At 38.0% G+C, this 24,850-nt stretch overlaps 1 long non-coding RNA gene across 1 annotated transcript; it reads right to left on the reverse strand.

Annotated features, from left to right (window-relative positions):
* Positions 1 to 1,720: 1,720 nt before the first annotated feature.
* Positions 1,721 to 22,466, reverse strand: LOC115947789. The gene is made up of 3 exons (XR_004081651.1): positions 22,346 to 22,466; positions 4,194 to 4,263; positions 1,721 to 2,308 (listed from the first exon to the last, which is right to left on the reverse strand). It is a non-coding gene; the product is annotated as an uncharacterized LOC115947789 (long non-coding RNA).
* Between the last annotated feature and the right edge of the window lie 2,384 nt (positions 22,467 to 24,850).

The raw sequence follows: 24,850 nt of genomic DNA on the forward strand, positions 1-24,850 counted from the left end.
TTCCTCTTCTCAAGAAGAGACTTCAGATTAGATCTGTACAAATACTGAGGCAGCTAACCTTGGGAAGTGTCCACTGACATCACCATTCTTAGCTAATTGCAGATATTCAGGACTGAAGTGGTAAATATTTAACAAGGGGGGTTTCTTTCTCCTCAGTATGACTCCCAGGTACTTGAGACACTGCATTATTTTAAACAAGATGCAATGTATTTTAACCAAGAACTGTCAAACTGTGTGCTGCAGGTGTTCAAACTAGGTTTCAAATCCTATTGAAGCGTATTTGACAAACAAGTGCTATCAAGTTGATACCTCCAATGCAAAGCATTACAACTCCTTCTATCCTGCTAACAAGCTACCTCTCTATTTTCTTATCCATGCAAGTTATTTTATAGCAAAGCTATACATTGCCATATAAACTGTTTAGGATAAAACTGGCTTTAAAATCTGGTTACTGGAATTAGCTCTGTCTGTTATGGTAGAATCTGATGACTGTTTAGAAAGGGAGAGGTGATTTTAAGCTTCAGAAGAGATGGTTAGGTATACCCATAGTGGTACACAGAAGACTTTTCTGGCAGCTTAATTTTCTAATTTGGAGTGTATATTTTTTTCTCTTTTCATCTTTTGCTGCTGCTCCAAATTTCAAGCAACTGTATGTCTTGTCCTGTCCCCATTTCCTTTGTGGCTTGGCCTTTCCAACCTGTTTTACCTTAAAATTGTAAAAAAAATTCCTTTTTTTTTCTGTTTTAGTGTTTCTGTGGTTTCAGAAAATGTGTTTCTTTTATTTACGTTCCCACCCAGAACTTCCTCTCCCATTTACTTTTGTCAGGGGCACTTCAGGGCATGGTCAACTCTGAATGACTTGCAAACCTTTGCTTTGTTTATCTTGACTTCTTGCTTATCACAGCCTTGTCTCCAGAAAGACAGAGGAAAATAAGGATATTTTACCTTGAAGAAAAACCTAGGCAACATCTAGTGTTCAGGGTTTCACTATGGAGTTGTACATAGCATCAAACTCCATCTTTTGTCTTCTGAAATTTCACTGTTATCATGCTGAGAGTGCACAATTGCAATAACTCTCTTATCATAGTTTTAAATAATATAATACAGTCAAAAATGCTTTTCATTCTTTGGCCTCTTGAGCAACAGCAACAATTTTCCATTCTTTTTGTTCCACTAGCATGCACATGGCCAATCACATAGCTCCTGCAAGTCCCATGGTTTTTATTTTTTTAATTGGTAATTTTTAATAAGTAGATACAGTAGAAAAATAAAGAGAGACATTGGAGTTTCAAATTAAAAGGGAGGGTAAGGCTTTTGAACTGAATTGCTTGAAATGAACTGGGAGAGGTGCAAATCAGTCATTACAAAAATTATATAATTTTAGGTCTTAGGTTAAGTTCTGTGAACTGTTTAATGTTATAATTGGCTGCTGCCAAAGCCATCAAGTTGAATGAAGCTCTAAGTTTAAAATGTCATAAACTCTCAGCATAAAGATTTATATAACACAGGTATCTGACCTACCACCACATGACAGGAGGTATTTGTTAAGGCTTATTTGACTCTTGCAAAGTGGGAAAGAAACAGACTAGAGAAAGAAAACATACATCTTCTGGACAATATCAAAACATTATGAATCTAGTCTGATATCTGAGCAGTGAATTCAGAAAGCTGTGATAAACATAGTTGTTTCTTATTAAAAAATAAGATTTGATACTTCAAGTGGAAAATTTGTGTGTTTATTATGATAAATGAAGGTGGTTAATGTCAAATCTCAGCAGTGTGTATTCAGCAAGACTTTATTGGAACATTTCATAAACTAAGTATACACTTTCTGAGGTTTTGCAGGCTTTCAATGGCTCCAACCCATACGCATCTTCCCTATTTCTTTACACCAGCGACCAACAACAAAGTTGCACTGGATCAGTCTGCATACCACAACACAGGGTCAGAATATGGTGCCATTTACTGGCCTAAATAAAGCAGTGTTGCATGGGGTGTTGCAGTGAATTCGGGGGACAGGATAAGGGGTCGTAAAAACCACCTTGGAAATGAATCAGGAGGTAACCACTCCTACAAGAAAAACCTTACAGCTTGGTGAAGTATACAAAAAGTTGCAAGCAAACCCATGCAAAAAGATGTAAGCAACATTCTTTGCTTCTTGTTTCATAGTTTTACAAAAGGTTATAAGTAGAGCACATAGAAGATATCCTATATATATAAATATCCTTCCATATTAATGTGGGTAAAGAGGAATTTCTCATATCTGCAATTTGTCTGCATGTTTGTAGCTTCTTTGCAATAGTGGAACCTGTATGGGATGACAAAGAAATGGAATGAGGAAAGATGGATAAAAGATTTGAAGTTTAATGGCCAGTGAAGCTGCCATCATTTACAATATCATGATACCTAAGGCAGTTATTTTATTGAGGGAAACAACATAGTAAATAAGGAAGTATTTCTAGCTGTTCTAAAGGTAGATGAACTGGTCTTGTCCTGGAGTTCAAGCTTAAATAGCAGAAGCTTCATACAGACCAAAGTAATGAAGTGTTTTTCTTATTTCCAGCCATTTCTATGGACACATTCCTTCAAAATAAATGCCAGGAACCAGTAAGCACCTACTGCCTGTACAGTATTCTTATGAAATCATCCAAGCTTTCATTCATAAAGATGTTTTACTTAAACTCTCCCAGTTATGCCTCTTCCCAGTTTCTTCCCTACAAGCACTTCCCTAAATAAAAAACAACTCTGTTGACTCTTAGAGAGGAGATGATGATGGTAATATAGCTTTGCACAAAAGAAGTGAGAGTGACTAAGCAGTGTTTCATTTGCACGTCCTTCTTTATATAAAGGCACTGAAAATCAAAGCTCTTAGAAAACTACCTGTCCATCCACATTTACCTTCTCTTCCACTTTATTTTATTCCTGTTAATTAAGTCATTACCAGCAAGTTACATTTCTGCATTTTTGCTTTAGTCACTGAGACCTTTTATCTCCTATCTTGAAGAACAGAACACTTAAGAATATGATTATTATCTGTTCCTTCCATTCCCCCCTCCCATTTCTTCCAACACAAAGAAAAATATTTCTTCCAGACAGTCTCCCTCCTGACCAAATTTCCTCCACCCCCAACACTTGCGTATTGTTTTTTGTCTCCTCTGGTTGGCTCTTGTTTGTAAACTCAATCTCTTTTACTCTAGACTTTCACCATTCAAAAGTACAGATAGGAATAAGACTGAAGTAAGGAGTCAGATACTCTTCCACAACAGTAAAAACACCTAATTTTTGTGGTAAATTTCTGCCCTAAATTTAATTTGCAGTAAATTTCATGCGTCTTTTTGAGGTACACATTTGATTTCAAAAAGCAAGCAAAATGAATTAAAGTTCACCAAAAATGAAAACAGAAAATCTGAACAGGTAAATAAAGTGACCAGCTGGAGTGATAACATTCATCTTAATTTCAATTTTCAGACTCCATATTCCTACTCTTTTGCAGTTACATATCTACTGCTCAACTTGGTTTTTTCTGAATAAACCAGGCTCAGAGAATTAACAGATGCCACAAGAAAGCAAATGTGCATCTCTTCTGTAATTTGTGCAGCACCCAGTTTCACTTCCAATTTTGTGGGGTCGAGAATAGGTCTCACCTATAAAACTTATGATTTGCCTAATGCCTGAGACCAGAGCAGGGTTAATGGGAAATGTCTGCTCCCTTCTTGCACTGATTTGAGAGGTGCAGGCTGATTCAGAGAAGTCCTTCTCTTTGTAAGGCAGACAAAAAGCCACAAACCACCCCAGCACACACCACTGTGCACAAGCCTGCCAAAGCCTTTCTGTTTGCTTTCAGGCGTAAGAAGCCAGAATTATTCTGATAGGATGGAGAGTTCTGACGACTGGCATGCAAATGTTCATAACAACTGTCCCACTTTGCTCCAGTTCCTGTTTATTACTTCTTATTCTTTTCAGTATCAGTAAATCCCTTCAAGGCTTCTGTTATTATTGAAGAGGAGCCCACCTGGGAATGTTTAGGTCCTTTAGTAATAGCCTTAGGCCCAGATCTAATGTCTACTGAAAAAGGATTCACTGCTTAAAGGAAATACTGATGACAATTCGTTAGGGCATCATGAAAAAAATCTGTTTCAACTTAGAAATAAAACTGCTAGATATGTGAACAAATACTGTAGGTTAGCACTTACTGTATACAGACTGCAGGATGCACATAGAGAGGTCCTGTAGTCCAACCTTCCTTTAAAAGTTTCGTAAGCCCTTAAAAAAAAAAAAGAGGAAAAGAAAAAAAGAAAAGGAAAGAAAGGAAAAAGAAAATGAGTTCAATGAGTTCATAATGTTTTAAACTATAATATAAATCTAGTGATCTTCTATTAATACAGTCCCTGCAATGTCTGAGGTTTGAGACACACATGTGTAATTCTTCAATGGCATTCTGTGTGTTATCTGGAAGGTCTCTCATTGCTGCTGCATCAATGCAAACCAGACTACACCCAGGCGAACAAAGGAAATTTAACTTTCATAAGTTGGTTTTAAAAATGCATTTACTTTGACTGCATTGAAAGAATCTAAAAAAAGATGAAAAGCATCTTTAGCATGCCCAAAACATCTGGTTTCATATTTTGAGACCGAAAGGAAATTGCATGAAGACTAAAATCTTGGTTTGATTTATATTATTATTGGAGGGCTGAGAAGCTGCCAGTCATAAAATAAAATTTTATGATGATAAATAAATAAGGAAAACAATCTGACAAAACATGTTGTGGAACAAAGCTCCATTTCAAGTTTAATTAACTGATAACAATGTTTATGATAGAAGAACTGTGCCACCAATTATACAGCTAGTAAATGCATGCTACCAAAGCAAGACTGGCCTATAAAATCCTGGCTAAAAAGGTTTCTCCTGCAGCAAAATACTTCCAAACACAAAAGAGAAGGTATTCTCTATGTAGTAAATCATGCAGCAATTAAGACCCTCTTTGAAAATGTTTATTAGTCTTTATAGATTGTATGACAATTGCTCTGCTGCAATTGCACATTGTAAATTGCACAATAGTAGTAGTTCCTGCTTTCTAATATGCCTACTGATAGTGCCTGGAGAAGCTGACAGTTTAGAAATTGTTACAGGAAAGATATATCCATGGAGAGACTAGTGAAAAATAAATGTTTTCAGCTCTGCAGCACTTTGCCTTTTTCCAAAACCTTGCAAGCAATTGTAAAAAAGTGTTCCAGCAAGAAGATTATTTTAGAAACATGAAGATCAGCTTCATTCTGCAGGGAGAAGTGATATATGTAAGAGTTCAGCCTCTTTTCTGGTAACAGAGAATCATACATGTAAGAGTTCAGCCTCTTTTCTGGTAACAGAGGCTTGCATTTAAAATTGCTACATACTTCCAGTCCTTGTGGTTTAAAGACACTGGGATCACAGCCACAATACGCAGTACAAATCATTAACTTTCGGTTTATGCTATACTATAATTTGCCAGTTACTATATAAAAGGCAACATACAAAATACAAGATTTTGTATTATAGATATTATGAATCACTTGCTAAAATAATGCTGACATTTCTGTGGATACGTTAAAAAAACTTGGCTCCTATTCTGAGACTACTCCTTTTTCAACTTCTGTAATAATAAACCACACTTAGGAAGCCCTGAATGCAGCTATCTGAAGGAACAGTACATTAACTATTCTGATCACATGCCTTATCACAGCTTTTCACCCCATTAACTGTAACTGAGCAGTGAACTGTTGGCCAGACTACAACCCCAGTACAAGTCCTACTTGTCCTTTCCTATCTCCCTTCCCGCCTGCTGTTCTGCTTAAAAACAACTCTGTCAGAAAACAAACAAATAAAAACCCCCTTTCAAATTGTGTGTTAAAAAAATATAGGAAGTAAATCTTTCAAATGTTTCCCAGAAGAAAACATATAGTGGAATTTCTGTATACTGACAGCAAAGGTTTTCAAACTGAATGGAAAGATCTCCTCTGTCAAAGTCAATGCTTAGCAACATTCAGAGGAAGTAAAAAAAGTTGTTGTAAAAAACTTCTATGATTTTAGGTTACATACATTTACTGCAAGGCAGAGAAAGAATAGATCAAGAGCATTCCAAAGAGTATTTGCTGCTTTAGTAATAAGCCCAAAATACTTGGAATTTATATTTCCCTAACTTTGTTGATCCACATACAATAATTCTTCCCTCAATCACATTTTGCTATTGTTTCTTTACCTGTCTTGTTTCCTCTCCTATTCTGCTTGAAATATGATAGTCTTCTCTGTCCTCTAGTTTGGGACTGTTTTTTATTTCTTAGGTGAGTGTAAAGCTCTCGTTTTTTTCACCAGTTAAAATGAAACTGGGGAGTCCATGCTTCTTGTGGTTTCTTCTAAATACACGTGCAAGCAACTTAACATCCTCTCTCCAGTCCTGGAGGGAATTAATTCTGGCACGTTTCAAATCATTATCTTGAATCTTGATCAGCTGATGAAAAAAAATTAGTTTCATCAGCTGATGAAGGCCCAGAGTAATGAGTAAAAACATCCTGATCAAGACTCCCAGCTGCACTGAATGGGACTCTACAAGTTAGACTAACCCTCACTGCATTCTGACAATTAATTAATAAATTCCCTCTTCTCTGCACCCATCAGAAATAAAGAGCTACAGGATATTAGATCATACGAAAGATTATTGTCTCCTTCAGTCATTTGGTGTCTTACAACTGTAAATATTCAGAACAGGTTTTTCAAATCTTAACGTGCTTAACTTCTTGAAAACGAAGTGAGAAAGGATGTTGTTGACTTTGAAATGCAATCCAATCATTGCAATGGCATAAGGATATTTAAAATATATTAATAATATAACTGACTGAAACTTCTCGGTAAAATTTATGGTTTCAAGCATCACATTTTCAAACAGGAAAACAAAGAAAGAAAACTTTTTCATCCCCAAATGGGTTTCCATGTAAGGCATACATAATAAAAATGAGAACATATACCTGCTAAAATAGAGAAGTAAAAATAAATTGCAGACAAAATTTAAGAAATGTACAAGAAATAAATTAGCAAAAGGACAAATACTTTTTAATATTCTATTATAATAAGTGTAGGTGTTCCATATAAATATAGTAAATAAACAAGTTTAACAGAACTATTTGTCTTTAAATCAACCAATTGTTCAAGCTGGTACACAAATATTGGGGGAAAAGAGCCTATAGCTCTCAGATCTCTTGATTCCTTGATGCTACCCTGTGTCCAAATAGCCAGTCCTTTCTCTAGGAGTCACAGCTATGTGGCAATTGGCACAGTAATCACACTGTACAGTTATCCCTGCATTAGTGACCTCCAGACTGCATTACTGCAACTCAGACCTAGAAATTAAGCTGTACGACCTGAAAAAGCTCCGCATGAGGGAAAACATGACAGAATATCTGCTTAACGAAGCAAATTGCCACATTTATCCACTTCAAGGCTTCCATCTTGATATTTAAACCTCTCAATGTGATATGAAATCTCTGTGCCTCTACCTATAGGATCACCTACATGGTTATGATGTTCTTATCACTCTGAAACCGTGAAACTGTGGGGAGAAGGAGGAAATATGAAGTGGAATACTCAGAATCTTTACAGAAACCACATCAAAACTTCAGGTTTCATATCCTGGTGACAAAAGCTATTAGAAACTACAGATCTACCTGAGAAGTCATGGCCCTGTGCAAAACACATCTCTGTCTTGCTTTTCCCTTCACCCACACAAATCTGAATCAAGCTGTTTTCCCTCTAATCCAGTAAGAATGAGAAAATGGTATTGCAATTGTCATGACAATGAATAAGGAGAGTGGAAGAAAGGAGGATGTGTTGATCACATGGATCTCATCTGGGGTGACACTAAGAGAAGTTAAACAAAATTAAAATGAATTTCAAATTTTCATTAATAAACTCTGCATGTTGATGCATGATCTTATGTGAAAAACTTTGCGTAGTTGTCTGTAACTTTTCCAGCATGCCCCATTAATGATCTTTTTCTGAGCAACATCATATTCTAGCCAAATCTTCATTATCCTCTATCTGACCATTACCATATTCAAAAGAAGAGAGAGAAAAAATAAAATGCAAAGCACAGAGGAAACTCCACTTAAAAAGCCTGAGATTTCTCAAGCGCTGTAAAAATGTAGCACTCAGTTGTAAGGATGAAGGTAAAAAATGTCCCCAAGGCAATCAGGAGGTTTGAATTTCTTGGATATAATGCTGACAAGAGCCAAATAAGACTCCCATGATCTGAAATGTAATAAATATTATTGCTAGCAATGTCATCATTATTGTATATGCTATTAAAAAAAATAAGGATACAAAAATGATGAGGTTTTTACATGCTAAGTGCTACAATAAGCAGCATATAAGAATCAGAAAACTGAAATAAGGATTGGACGTTTACAGATTTTTTTACCCTGATTTGCATTCTGTGTCATCACACTGGCTGTTGTGACATTGCATATCTAATCAGGCTAGAACTGGCTGCTTTTAACTAGAATAGGATCTAAGACTGCTAATTTACCCTTGTTATTGACTTCACAGACTCTTTCAGCAGCCTTATGACTTGGTTACAGGGGTCTCCACCTGACTGAGATCCCACTTGCGTGCTTATGATTTGACAGTCTTTATTTGACACCTGGATATTTCACTTGGTGACTGAATCACTCCAAGTGATTCTGGAATGACCACATATGTTTCTACATGTACAGCACTCAGCACTGACAGATAGGGTGTAAGCCTGTCTGTCTGGACTCCTGGTGTTGTAGTGGCTCAGAGCTCTTTCAGCTCAGCAATGTGATAGTTCTCAGTCCCAAAATGATAAGCTCCTGAAGATGGTTTGCAGCCATGCTTTTCCACTCCTTCCTTTGGTAGGGATGTGCTATTGTCAAATTCAGGGTTAGCAGAAGCAGCTACCTCAGCCACTTACTGGGATATCAGCTGAGTTTATTTATTTTGATGCATCCTACTGCTTTTCCCTTGGCGTTTCTGAGTTTCCCTGCAGTTATGCTGGTCTGTCTGTGATATATCTATCTGTTATATCAGTCCTCTCTTCTTTGGCCCTTTTAAGTGATTCCTTGTTATGCATTTTAAAATTGAGAAGTGAAAAAAAAAAGGCACTTGCACCATGAGCTCTGATATCAAATTGTGTCTTTGTAGGAAAAAAAAGATTAACAGGAGACAAAGGAAGATATGTTGTCGTGGTCTCATGTCTAGCCTTAATGCTACACATTCTTAGAGTCAGAACAGCTAAGTTCCTAATATTTTCATGGAAAAAAGTATCCTTCTCTGGAAGAATGCTTTGTGCTTGTAGCTCAATAATTAGACATATGAATATACCTCACAACTGCAGAAACTAAGAGAGAGCAATTTAATACTGTTAGTCCCCTTGATACTGTCTGGGTGGCAGCAGGTGTTACAGTTGGGACTACTAGATAGATAATATGTCTTCACACATGGGAATGTGACAGCATACAGAGCAAAAAGCATGCCTCATGGAAGGTGCTTCCTTTCTTTCTTCAGTTGAAAACAAAGTAATGCAAGTCTGAAAAAGGGGAAAGTGCTGTGAAAGAAAGGTAAATAATTGCCCCTCTGGGTTTTCATACACAACTTACCTCACATGTGCAGCAATGCCTGAAGCTAATCTCTCAGTACTTTTTGTAGCTCCAGTTAGAGTGATATTTGGCAGCTGCTAGATGAATCTGGCTTATCTGTTGCCAAATGCATGCAGTACGTGTGTGTGGCAACTGCTGTCTTCACCAAAAAAAGATTGGTTCAACATTATTTGTCGTATTTTCCTTCTACTATTTCTACCCCCAGGAATATAACATTTCTCTATTGCTAAACATTTTATTTTTCATTTTTTTTCTGGCTACAGTAGCAGATGCTGAAGTGCTGCACTGTCCCTCCAGACCTGTGGTCTGGTCTCAGTCTGGCAGCTTCTCTGCATACATCCCAAACTTAGCATAAAACCACTTTCCTGCTTTTTTATCCACTAGACTACTGCTTTTTGAAGTTGTCTATTATCATTTTGATTATTCTGTTTTTCTACTTGCTGAAGTATAGTGCCTGATAATTTAAAGAACAGTTCACTCACCTACAGGGCTTTCCACCTTATAGCCCTACTTGTCCCACAGCTCAAACTGGTAGGTTACCAGTAAGCAACTGGTGTGATCTCCAGACCACTTCTGACCGTGTGGAAAAAGTGCATTAAAGCTAGCAAGGGGTGCCCATTTTTTACAGATGCCCCTTCTGCTGACCAAATTTAGTAAGAATGTAGAGTCTTGAAACAGATATCAGCCCATTTTAGATAACTTAAAGTGGTCAAAAGAATCATGTTTTAAAAGTGACTATCCCTGTCACACAGAATCACAGAATCACAGAATCACAGAATCACAGAATCACAGAATCACAGAATAAGCTGAGTTGCAAGGGGCCCTCACAGGACCACAGCCAAGAGTCACACCATGTGCCTGAGAGCATTGTCCAAAGGCTTTTTGAACTCTGCCAGGCTTGATGTTGTGACCACTTCCCTGGGGAGCCTGTTCCTGAGTCCAACCAACCTCTAGTTGAGGAACCTTTTCCTAATACCCAGCCTGAGCCTCCTGTGACAACTTCAGGCCAGTCCCTCAGGTCCTGTCCTTGGGGTAGTATTTCAATTGTGGAGATTTTAAATTTGACTGAAGCCCATGTTTTGTTGGCTCAAACCCCAACACTGGTTGGGATCACCAGGTACACTAATTCATACCACAACAGACCAGGAAAGCTGCAGGAGCCCTTCTGGGTCTCCATTCAGTGCCTGGAGTAAGAAAGGTTCTGTGTTCCACAGAGCCAGGGCAAGGGATTCTCCCAGGCTTTAAGGAGAAAGAGAATCAAACAAATCTGCCAATATTACAAGTTTCTGAATTTCAAATAACAGCAGACATGATCTTGGTTGTCTTACAAGGGTGCAAGAAGGCCATCTGGGGTCAAAGCAAGATGCTTGTAGTCTACGTTTTTAAATAAAGTATATCTAAGGAAAGGAGCATGAGAAACTGAGCTAATCTAGATTTTCTGGTTATATTCAGTGCTGGAAATTAATATCAATAGGTTCTCTGCTTCCTTTGTAACCTTTTTCCAGTTTTTCTGATTTTCAGAGGCATACACACTTCCACAGACTTAGGTTAATAATGGATATCTTAATATTTTTTAAGGCAAAAAATTTGAATTCAAAACTAATGCTAAACAGAAATAAGCCACCAAAATGTCATACTCTGTCCAAACTTCAATATTAAAAGCCTGGTTGAGAAAATAGTATAAGTACTCCATAGTATTTTTGCAATCCTTAATCTCTCTAATTTCCTCTACTAGGGTTAAAATAGTCAAAATGTAGATGACTTTTCAGCGATTGCCAGCCATAGCGGCACACATAGTTTGCAAAAAATAACACATTTTATGGAGACAAACAGCAGGTTTTTGTAGGTCTTATCAAACTAAATTAAACACTTTTATCCCAGCTCTGTGAAAGCAGATGACTAGAGAACGCTCTTAGCTATATATGCCAAATGGAGTAAAAGACAAGTTGATGAGGGAAAAATGCTTTTAAGAGAGTACCACTAAAACCTGTGTCTGATCTTTCATGAGACTAAGCCCCTCTTGAAGGGAATAATGAATGCTTGATGTGATCACCAAGGCAAGCAGAGCAACATCATGCGCTGTGTTCTTAGTTTTGGCCCTGGTCCTTGCGTCACATTTATAAGTGGCTGCCATGAACAACGACCATATTTCTCTTCTATCACAGTACCCCTACTCTCAGAAAACCTGTGTGGAAACTTGCTGCACTCCAACCTTAATCCGCACATGATTTAAATGATCACATGAAAAAGTTCACAGGGTTCATGTCCACGTGGACAATTGTCTCTTTATCACCCAAAACAAGACATATGGAGCCTAATGTCAGGGCTTCCATGGTTATTGGATCAGGTCCTGAGGTGAAGAAACATACTGGCATGTTGAAGTAGAAAATAGCAATGAGCAAGTCCTGACAAAGAACAGTTTGTGAAAATGCAGTCTATATGAGAAAGTCTGTCCTTGAAGCCACTCTTGTCTAAACAAATTATTTTCCCACAGTAATCTGGTAAACTGTCTGTTATGCATTGAAGTTTGTCTATCTATAGAAAGAGACTTGAAAAACTCTTGAATGTGTCCAAAAAATACTGAGCTAAGTTGATCCCTCTTATGCATCAGCAAGTAGCTCTGTGTCACTGCATGAACATCCCCCTGGAACACTCCTATCTGCAATGAGAAAGGAACAGCAAGTCAGATGCTGCTCTTAGCAAAGTCAATGGGAGCATTTATGTTGATGTCAATGGGAGCGTTTCCATTGATCTCAAAGGAATGAAGATTGCATCACCAGCAGAGAGATGACATTCTTCCAGAAATGAATCTAAAGTACAATAAAATCTGTAGGAATGTCACAGACTTTCTTTGCTTGAGCTTGCATATGTTTTAGAGGTAAAGTTCTGATATGAGTGTTTTAAAAATGTGGTGCGGTGTTCTTTACATAATATTCAGGCCTATTGTCTGCTCTCATTTTTTACATAGAACACACTGTAAGCATCTGCATTTCATCACTTCCATCTCAAGGAAGCTAGTTCTGTTCAGGTGGTCTTTTACATTACTTGAATAATGTATATAATGAATGAAAAGTAAGTTCAAATAGACTTTACAAGAAAACCCTCTACTCATATACACAAGGACTGATTGGAAGGTTAAATGAAAAAAAAATAATGGCCTATAACTGGCTTCAAATATTTTAAGCAGAAAATGCATGTAAGTTGTCTTAAAAAGAAATGGTATCTATCTGATTGGATTAATGCATCTATATAATTAAACATGTACAAACTTTAAAGGATAAAGATACTATGGGCTTTAGTCTTCCTTAGCAAAGAACCCATCCTGTTCAATCAATACCATCTAAGTAAAAAGGTGATAATGAAAAAACATGTAGTCATAGTAAAAATAAACCTTTCTTCTGCAAGCACTTTAAGTCTTCTCAGAGGCTTCACATACTGTGGAACTTAGAGATAGCTATCTGCATCTGAATTATTTCAGAGAGTTTAACATACCTCTGTAGATTGTGGAGGAGAGCTTAAAAATTAAAAGAGTAAAGAAAAAGAGCATTAAAACCAACACTGAACATTTTTCTCTCTCTCTTTTTTTTTTAAACTTCTGAACTGATTTTTCTGAAGATTGGGATCATCTTCAGTACAAAGCAGGAAGTAAAGTGAAAATTCTATTTTCCCCATCCTTCCCAGCCAACTTTAGTAATTCCCCAGTTTCTATTGCATATTAGCTTAATTCCTCTTTTTTTTTCACTCCAGTCTGTAGACAGTATGCCAGAGAAAGTATGAATTTGTGTCCATACGGTTGATGATTTTCATTCACTGTCTCTGAAACAAACATGAAGATGTGTTAGGTTTGATAAAACACAGCCTGGAACAAAAAATCTCATGCTTTGGAGAGGTCTGAACCACCTGTGGGTCCCAAGGTGGTGCAGACTTTACTAATGAATCCTGTGGTAGCTGAAGGTAGGCCAGGATACAGAACCCTGACTGCTTGTTTTGTGTTCAACAGATTATTTAAAGTGCCTCCTTTAGCAGAAGTCAGGAAGCAGAACTAATAAGCATCAGGTTGGAAGAAGGCAGAACTTGCAGCCTATCTCTTTCTATAACCTTAGGCCTGGGAAAGGTTCTGTTAACTGTCAGGGAGACATGGGATTGAGAAGACTTTCCTAATGAGCAGTGACCATCTTCCAGATTGTCAGCTTGCCAGGACAGGATTTCATTTCATGTTTTAAACCAATGATTTCTGTACAGCCTTACATCACACTTTAGGTAAGAAGGCATGGAGGATTTTAATTAGCAAAAAGCTGAATTTCAGTAAAGAGATGTAGAAGCAATTATTTACCAACAGTGTGTATGTGACCATAATGTAGGAGGGGGAAATGTCCTTACAAGTTCTGTTAGTACTAGACATTTCAGAATCTTGGCTACAACATTGTCTTCATCTATATTCCATTTATAACATTTGCAGTGTAGGAAATGTGGTGGATGAAAAGTAGTGTGTAGGTAGGTAGCAATGCTGTGCAGTTGGATGGCTTTCACAGCAGTCACTCCTTTAAAAGTGCACACACACTTGCACACAGTGCCACCCATAAAGTTCCCCTTTATAATTTCAGGAACAACTGAGTAGAGGCCCTTATTTTTAGCAATTATTGGTTTCTAATCTGCTAGAAATCTACACTGCCATTAATTCATCTGCAGACTTCACATTGCTTTGAACGGGAATTATGCAGGAATGGACACTTCATAGCAGTTTAAATGAAATAAGCTTTTGCAATGAAGAAATGAACACTGAAGCCAATCTAAGCCAAGAAAGGCACATTGACATCCTGACTGAGAGCTGACCTAAAAGGATAGAACATCAGGTGCAATTGTAATTTTTCAGTTTTAAGAGACAGATTAAGTACTGAAAGCAGCTGGCAAAATGATAGAGATTATTTACAAGTATTCTTGTCTTTTTCTTGACCTGGGTCTTGTTCTGAAGGTCAAGAGCAGCCCCGCTGCTGCTGAAAAAGAACTTTCTGGACATGAGACTGAACCCATGCCACTGGTAAAGCTCACTGTTTTTGTTTGGCCTTTGCATAACAACCCTTCAGTCACCCAATACCAGCCTTCTAGACCATCTAACAGAATGCTGAGAAGGGCAGGGTAAAAACATCTGTTTTTTTCAGTAGAAGTTTCTCCTGCCCTGACTCTCAGTGTTCCTTCAAGGGCACTGAGTTTATTTTGCTAAGGAACAAGTTCCTGGACTTATGGTTTAATGAACTTCAGGAAATTGTCTGTTCATATGTCATGGCATCCCTCCCTCCACATCCAGTAATATCTTAAAGCCAAGGAAGTGCTCTGCATCTGAATGGGCAAAGATTTCCCAGTGAAGGTCTTCTATTTGCAAGGGTAGACCTTTTCTGTCTGTCCACACAAACTATGATAGGGAGTGAGTGTGAAGAGCAGCAAATAAATTCAGGTGTTGCACTACCTTTCAGGGGAAAACCCAGTACATATTTGTCCTCAGATCAGATCACAGCGCAGCTCTTGCCCCAGACTCAACTCACCAGCCTACTGCTGTTGTCATGAGATCAAAGAGGGGTTAAGAATTAAGTGCAGTTAAGATTAGGAGTTTCTTAATAATCTTGGAGGATATTAGAGGTAACTCTAGGTGAAGGTATGTGAAACTTCTGTTTGACTTTCAGGAAGGAAAAGGGTCAGTATCTCTTCATGATTGCAGTACTTAATATTACTTTTATATGATAACATTGCACATGATACATACATAACTGTGCCTCTTAAAATATACCAATTTATGAGTACTTACCTCCTCAAAATCCCTTTACCTCCCTTTAATGTTTCATGTAAATCATCTCAAGATTACCTCAGATTTTATGAACAACACAAAGTCATAAATGGATCGTGAAAAATGCAAGATGAAAGTATTTTTCTAATTATGGTCCTGTTGTACAATGGGAAAAAGAAAACCAAACATATCAAATCTAAAATAACAAGAATAAACAAATGCACCCCACTCCCAAAACAAGACAAAATATTATTGTCAAGATTTCTTGGACTGGGAGTGGTCTTCTGGATAGTTTCTTATGAGGATTTTCACTTCTCAGTGATGGAACACAATAATTGGAATAAAATAATTGAATTTCTGGATAGAAAATGTGACACACATAAGGACAGGTTTCTGTCAAAATGCAAGCACTCTTTAGTTTTTAAAACACCCCTCTCCTAAATGCTGTCATTAAAGACTAAATTTTTGTCTCCTGCAACAAATACATGTAGACGTATATAGTGAATAGATTTACATTGGTTTTATTATGCTTTTATTCAAATAAGCTTCACAATGTTACCTGGTTTTGTCCTATCTGATATCATTGTTTGGAGCATGCTTCACAGAGGAACTGAACTAGGAAAGGCATACCATATGAAAAATGATCATTTTGAAATAATATTACAGCCTGAGAAAACATTGAAAGTCACTGTCTAGCACGCCTTACAAACAGGAAATCAGACTGAACCCAGGAAAAAACCCTGCTTTATAATAGATTGTTATACTTTACACTCCAATGGTCTTTTTCAACTGTAAGACACTTGGCAAACATGAGACAAGATGTTATAATGTACTTCCTGTCTGTTTCATGGCACTTTTTTTACTCAAGCTGCTGATAGAGTAATTGATAGAAGGAGGTGAGTAACCTTTCTAATTTCATGAATGGAATTGTGATGCTGTTCAGTCTGGAGCTCAAAGAAGGAACTTAGATTGATTTGTGGGTAAACTGTGAGATAGTGTCAGAAGAATAAAAAAGCAATTTTTTAGCTTTCCTTAAATTACACTTCAGATATCCAAGGATTTGTGATTTCACTAAACAAGTTAAAATAATTTACAGATAAGTGATTTTTTCTTAAATGGAAAGTTCTTCTGCTATTTCAGAAATAATCAGAACTATGCTTGTACCAAAATGAGGTATGTGGCAGTGGTTATTGCTGGGGTGCAGCTCTCTCTGTGAGAGGCTGCATTTCCTGGTCAGATGCAGAGTGTGGAAGGGAAAATGTTGTGCTTTAAGTGGAAAAGCTCTGTTTTCCCATTGTTTAAATTCATTCATTCCTGCACAAGAGCGGGACTCACTTCACTTACCTTGAACCATCTTAATGGTAAATGCTTGTTTTAAGGTAGTCATCTAGGCTGCCTCTATACTTAATGGGTACCCATAAGCACTTCCAGAAGGCAATCATCCTAGCCTAAAATAGCTATCTTCGATAGCAGTTTATTCCTAGTTAAATTGGCCAGCTTAAACTGCTTAATTCTGGTACCTAAATCAGGTAAAATGAACCTCAAACCAAGAATTAGCAAAGAATAGCAAGGCCAGAGAAAGCATCAAACAGTGAGAACACAAACATCTGCTGAATAAAAAGCACAACAGTCCAAAGTCTTCTATGAAAGCAGAAGAAAATCATGCTTAGCAAACGTGCCTGGGCTGGTAGAAACATCTGGGCAGGAGTCCTCTGCTGCGAGATTCTTATGAGCAATAAAACACTAGTGCTGACAGAGAGATCCATAGTGAATAAGCCAGTGAAAGCTTTTACAGAAAAGCAGAACTAGTGCTTTAAAACCTCCATATTTTACATTAAACTATAGTTTGCATTCAGTCTAACTCCACCTGCAAATCATGTCAATTCTTCAACATGGAGGAAGATTTTGTCAAAATACTTTGTCCTGATCCAGCCTTCAAAGTCTCTGCATTTAGAGTAATAGAGCTAATGAGACTATTCTGAGACTATAATGGGACAAGAGGACTACGATGTGTAGAAGAATCCACATACCTTGGGCTGGGTATGAGCTGGCAAGAGGGGAATGTATGTGGTATGAAACCACAGGATGGCTTCTGGGCATGAATAATGTGCTACCCACAGCTCTGCCACAAAAACGAAGACAAGATTCTTGAAAAATAATTCAAAGTTCATATGCTCTGTAAAAAAATTACCTGCCTGAGGAGATGAATTTAGAAGTAGGGAGACTAACCCATGTCCTTGGGAGAATGGTGACAAGAGGAGTGGAGTATGGTGAAATACATTACTCAGCTGATGGTTTCAAAGGCACAATTTTGCATTTATGTGGGAAAACACTGTGTTGTGAAGTCTAGTTGTTAATATCAAAGAGCTCTAAATGGAACAAGGTCTGAGTCTCCTTTTGTTTTCAGAGCTATAAGCAAAAAATACCTAACAATCATGGTACCTTTAAGTGACCAAACATGACGGGGTTTTCTGTGGTCACTGAGTGCTGACACCAGTGCACTTGCTCTGCACACCGTGGAAGAAGAGAGTGTCTGGGAGAAGGGATGCCTCACTGGGAGAGGCAGGCACAGTGTGGGGCTGCTGCCTTCACACAACACCCAGAACAGGTCTGGCCCACGTGTTGTTGACTTGGAGTGGAGACGACACACCAATTCTCTATACATTTGTACTGTTATGAAGTTGCGAGCCGAACTTGGTTCAATACAAATGTTAACACTGAAAGCATAGGAATATTACTTCAACATCTCAGAAAAGCCAGGTGACTGGTCAATCCCCAATGCATGCCCAGTCTGAGATCAATAGAGATGGACAGCAGTCTCTGGGTCAACTACTCATTAAATAGGTGTTTCCAAAAGACACAGAACAACACAGTCTCCACTTCTCTCTTTCCATAGACTGGAAAAGAAGTTTTGGACTAGATAGCCAGCCCTTAGAGACTCAAGAACAAGATGAACCCAGTCCAAAATACTATTTTTAGGCAAAGATGTATCAGTAATTTAACTACAAGTGTTCTTCTAAAGCTCTTGTGGTTTCCCCAAGTCAAATGTCACAACCCCTGGAAATTCAGTGCTCAACTTAAGCATAAGAGGTATCTCAAAGTATTTGGGTAGAGAAATGCAGTAAAGACATATGAATACCTTTAACTGCTCTCTGAAGTACTGCACAGAAATACACAGCATGATTGTAGTGCCAAATTAGACCAAATTATTTGCAAAGCCATATTACATTACTTTTTATATCTCACAAATATCCAGACACAAATAAAACTTAACAACTTATTCCCATAATTTTTTTATACTAATGAGTTCCTTGTTTTACTTACAAGTTTTAACGAGAATTTTATACATTGTTGCTGATAATAATTTAGTTGCATGTTGTATCAAGTTACATTTCATATGTCAATAAACACACACTACTGTAGTAAGATTAAAGCTGAACAAAGTAGGAACACATTCATATACTCATGCACAACACTTGAGGGAGACAATAAAAAGAGAAATCATTTGTATGGTCTAAAAGTAGCATAACAGCCATTTTGTGGCCTTCTCCATACAGGGAGAGCTCCACAGAACGTGACAACAGATGAAAAAATGACACAATTGACTGAAGTGCAGCATTTTTAAAATAAGTTTTTGCCAAGAGCAGAAGGAAAGAATATATTCCTGAATAGAAAACTTGTGTCCTTGGAGTTTAAGGGCCATGAGCTGCAAGAGTCATTTTTATGGTATCATTTTTCTTAATCTGGTTAATGTTTGAATAGGAGATAAATAGCTTTATAATGAATAATAATAATTATCACATAAATAATTGCTTAAAGCAATTTTTTGTCTGTCATGGAAATTAGGACATCTAAATTATCTTAAGAATAAGGAGATTCTGACAATATATAAAAGGATCTTGAGGGAATGTCTAAAAAACAATGAACAAGTGTCAAAGATTATATGTCAGTTTTGCCTCTGTTTCATGTTGCTAAATGAGACAGGATGGCATGCTGGGAATACCTTTTAGGCCTTCTATTCCATATGGGAGAGTACAAATTAATGAAAGTTTAAGTTTCTGAAGAGTGTATATACTTCTACTGGAAATGTTTATTTTTGTTTAACAAAAAGCATTAAAAGTGACCCAGTGGAAATGGGCCTGAGGATGGTGGTTGGCACCTGTCTGAACATGAGCCAGCAAGTGCTCAGATGGCCAAGAGGGACGATAGCATTCTGGCCTACATCAAAAATAGTGTGACCAGCAAGATGAGGGCAGTGATTGTCCCCCTGTACTCGGCACTGGTCAGGCCACACTTTGAATCCTGTGTCCAGTTTTGGGCCTCTCACTACAAGAAAGACACTGAGGGGCTGGAGTGTCTCCAGAGAAGGGCAACCAAGCTGGTGAAGGGTCTGGAGAACAAGTCTTATAAGGAGTGGCTAAAGGGATCTGGGGAATCTGAGGGGATCTGTTTATCCTGGAGAAAAGGAGGTTCAGGCATGTCCTTATTAGTTGAGGGTTGTGGCAAGGTGGGGTTTGATCTCTTCTCCCTGTAAAATAGCAGCAGGACAAGAGGACATAGACTGAAGCTGTATGAGGACAGTTCCACCCTGAACATCAGAAAGATTTTTTTCACCAAAAGGGTGTTTAGGTCTTGGAATTATCTGCCCAGGGAGATGGTGAAGTCACCATCCCCGGAACTACTCAAGAGATGACTGGGCATGGCATTTAGAGCTATGGTTCAGACGAGGTAGTTGTGTTGGGTCAAAGGCTGGACTTGATCATATTGGAAATAATTTCCAGTCTCAGTGATTCTTTGAAAAATGCAGACTGAAGAATGTAAACAGAAATTAGATAAAAGAGTACATAAATTGAGAAAAAACCATTAAAATCTTATTTATCAATGTTCAAAGCTATGGAAAACTACCATTTAATTGCTGTATTCACAATGGTCATTCAGAATTAGCATTATAGCTGCAGTGAGGTTACTGGTGTGCTGCTTGCCTAGAGAAGGTTAAATTACTTTTATATAGCTAACACCTTTTTACTTACAATTTTGTTGTTTCTTTTAAATGCACACAAAATATTTTTTTCATAAGAAGACAGAAGAAATCATGAATCGTACATGACAGCTGTCAGTTAAGCATTGCTAGAAGACACCCAGATACCATATTGATGGAAGCACTCCAAGAAACTGAAGAGAACAGTCCTGTGCTATCAGGAAAACTGATGTGATGGCCTAATAAATGTTTTCTGAATTTTAATATTTGGGGATTTATGATCTAGAGATGACTTATACGACAAAAAACCACACACAACTCATAGGCTACTGACAGTAAGAAAGACATGATATGTTTAAATTGTGACTAATGATAGAAATGTAGGGGGGAAAATGAATATGCTCAGATGCTGACATGTGTAAGAATAAGTATTCTTTTCAATTCATTAAAACAGGAGAAACCATAAAATCACCTAACCACATGTATTCCTTGCACATATAGCAAAACTGTGATTTCCAAACTACATTTAAGGAACTCCTAACATAAAAAATTGACTTCAAAATTCAATTTGTATGGTGCATTAATGTCTTATTTTGGGACACTCATTTTGGAAAGCATGAAGCTGTACGCTTTCTTAACACAGACACGCCACTTCAGTCCATACTCTTTCACCATGTGGCATCAACACTTGGTGTGGCATTGCTATAGATCCTGTAGAGATGGGGTGTTCCATTTGTGACAAACTCATTGATGGTGGAATAGCATCAAAGGTAAGGAAACTTCTTCTGCTACTTTAATAAGGTGGCATGTTTTCACCTTTTTAGGGGTTTGAAAGGAACAACAGTGATCCTCCCAGGTCCCTTTGAGGATTTTGGGAAGACTGTGACAAGATTGTGTGGGAAGGATTAAGCCCTTGTGCAATTCTAAGAAGTTGTTTTGATCTTGGCAATGAGACTGCTCTGCAGGGCTTTGCACTGTCAGCCTAGAGAAACTGAAACCAGAGAAATATGAGAAACTCAAGAGCAGAAAAAATGATTATACTCAAAACAGTCACCAACAGTCCTCACTTATTTGCTTCTGGTCCATATCTGGGATTCACTGGGATACAGTTGTGACAATAATTCTGAGAAAGGTATTGTCATTTTTATCATTATCATCTTTTGGAGTCAAGGAGAAAAATACTCATTTGTGGATGGTGATGGAACTGTGACAGAGCAACATAAGCATAAGCATACCAGTGTACCCTCATCTCCTCCAGGACATGTTCTGAGCTGGACAATTATCTGTCTCTTCCCCTTCTCTTCCCACTATGTTTTAACGCTAACTGTGCCTTCCTACCATGTTTCTTCAAATGGCTCTGACACTCACATGAGTCCATGCTAAATCAATTCAGAGTACTGATTAAGCAGAAAGTGAACCCACCAAAAACTGTGAATGAGGTTCTGCCAGTGCAGTAAGCTGAGCTGCCTCACAGAAGGGTCAGACAAGAGCCAGAATGGGTACCAGAGAAGAAAGCAGGCAAGGAAAGGAGACTGGGCTTCCTCTTTTGTGGGTAATAAGCAGTTTCACCAGCTCAGCTATCTTGTTCTTCACTATAAGCCTGGTAAATAACCTGTGAGCCAATGATAAGTTCAAAGAGTACAGGTTCTAGATCTTTGTGACAGTGTTCAACCAAAATCAGAGCTTTCCAAAAATTTTCAGAGAGCTAGGTGCCTGATCACATGAATATATGACTAAGTTGAGTAGGGAATTGGTATTTTTCCCTCTCAGGGGAGTAAAATGCTGAATAACACACTTCACACATCCCTAGAGCCAAAAAATTGTACATAGTCTATATTATAATCTAAGTATTTCAATAGAAATGTTCTCAGAGTTGCTTTCTGCCCATCTAATCTACCTTAATTTTAAACAAAACTGTAAACAAAAAGAATGGAAAAATTCACCTCACTGGTCACAGTCCTCATGGGAACTCTCCTCCTCTCCAAATTCCCCAAACTCAGAAACTCGATTTGCACCTCCTTCTTCATGTAAGAAAACCAAATAACTAGTACTTTTCTTCTGATCTGAACAAAGAGAAATGAAGTAAATATTTGTGAGCTTAAATTTGGTTTGGTTTAGTTTTAAACAGCAAAACATTTTTTTCACCATGTTTTAATGCTCTTATGCAAAAGAGGGGAGTGAAGCTCTCACAACTGAACTATGTGGCCAAATTATAAGTTTCAAATGAGAAACTTTTCAACACTGAAAATATGAATATGTTTAAGATATTCAGAGAATTTATACTAACTTTAAGCAAGACATGCCTAAGCACGATCTCATGATAACGTAACATTTTCAATATTTAGGTATGTCTATTTTCTGGCCAAGTGTAAAGAGTGCTGGAACTTATCTGCTCAGTCCCAAATTAGTTAAGATAGATATTAGTTGTGAAACATTTGTGGGACTAAATTACTTTTCTCTGCTGGGATGCCATGCTTACTGCGCAACATTCATCCGGAATATTACTGATCTCAGAAAATGTCTGTGTCCTTTGGAGGAGCTTTTGGTCTGTGTCAATTCATCAAGGGAGCTGCTGGGCGGTGAAAGAGTTTGGGAGTTTAGGAATTTGGGATCTGTTGTGTGTTCTTGTTAGCTGAGGATCACAGTGCCAAGGAAGGAGGCTGGTGATCTGCCAAGAGCTCAGCTCAGAATCAACTGCAACTATATCAAAATAGTCCTAACTCTGGAATATTTCATTCTCAGTTTTGATAAACTGGCATGTTTCCTTAGATTAAACCCTTCAGTTGAGGATTCAGGTGAACTCTGCTGCAACCAGTCAACTTCAGCTGGAGTAGGGACCCTGAAAATCTCCATGGCATCCTTTTTCAATTCTGCGACACTCATTCAAAAACCTCATATGTCTTTTGACTGTTCATGCTCACTGAAGGGTTGAAAATGATGCAAGTCAGCCACATGTATCCCCACCTGCTGCTAAGTATCTGTAGTAGTGGGAAGCTCAGATTGGTTGTCCACAACTCCTCTGCCGCAGTGACCTCCAGTGGGAAGCAGCAGAAAATGGGAAAGTGTATGGGTAGCAAACCAGCATTGCCAAGTTCAGAAAGGTCACAGGAGATGCATGACTCTTGGTAGCTGTGTGCCGGAATGGGGGGAGGAGTGTGCACTGAACGGACTCAATCACTGGCGTTGTTCAGACAAGAAGGCCTTAGGAGGCCCAAGGTTCATGCCAACACAAACTCAGAGAATCACAGTTGCTCTGGGTCTCAAAGTTGAGAAAACAAATCCCTGTTAAACTTTAAGTTATATATGGCACTAGTTTATAGTATGCCTCAACTCCCCTGGGGCTGAAAGGGCCTTTCATGGCGATTATTTTCAACTTCATTCAAGCTCAGGGCTCTAAAGATAAAACTTGAAGTAAAACAAAACTCTGGCCACAGTTTTCTACCTCAGTGAAGTATTCTCTTCTCCTTGGAGGTCTCTACCTGCCTACCTACCTCTTCTCTCCAATTAGGTGAAAATGGGATTTGTCTTGCTTGGGTGCTTACTGTGTCTACCAATGTGGCTATTTTTCTGATCTGAGTACAGGAGATGAATTCTCTCCCCCATTAATCTCACCTCTGGGTATGCTTAATGAAGAAAAGGAGAACTTGCTGCTGATAACAAGAGATGCTCAAACTGCTGTGAAGCCTCTGCTTTTTACTGCCCTTAAAATTTGTTTGTGAATCACCTGTACAGAGCATCATGTGCTTCTAAAAATGCTTGAAATTAATATTCCAGAAATTAATATATAACACTATGATGTTGGAATCCCATTTGCTATAATAAAACACTTAAAAATTACAATATGCTTAACTTCTGCAGTAAACACATGCTTTTTCTTACGATTAAGCCATTTATCAGTTTTAATACTCAGTGTAATTTCTATGTGACTGTAGTCTTCCTGTAGTTTCTCACTGTATCATTTATGGCTGTTTCTGTTCTGTTTAATATTTGCTTATTTTAGTTTAAATCCCTGGAGCAGAACCTACAAACCAAACAAATACTCATAGAAAACAGAGAGCAGCTCAAATGTCCTTGGAGACACTCAATTTTTTGTTTGCTACCATTTGTCATCCTCTGCTCAGAGAGAGATCAACAGTTTTTAGCACACAGATCAATATTCTCTTAACCCAGACCTAATCTAAGGAGAGTTTCCCCAGGTTTCACCTTGGCCTACTCCTATGTGCCATAGTTGCCCTTTTTTTCAGCAATAATTTTGTCTGTGTAAGACAGCAATTTTTCATCCTTTGGTCAAAACTGGTGACAAAAGAGGGAATAATGGTTCCTGACATATCAAATGATAGATTTGACACATGGCATGCTGAGCTGGGAGCTTTCACGTGCCAAACTAGAAAGACAGATAAGCAGCCTAATGGCCCTCCTGACATTGCTGCCTTTTTTTTTTTTTTTTT

Source organism: Geospiza fortis, unplaced genomic scaffold (assembly GCF_000277835.1).
Source record: "Geospiza fortis unplaced genomic scaffold, GeoFor_1.0 scaffold192, whole genome shotgun sequence".
Lineage (NCBI taxonomy): Eukaryota > Metazoa > Chordata > Aves > Passeriformes > Thraupidae > Geospiza > Geospiza fortis.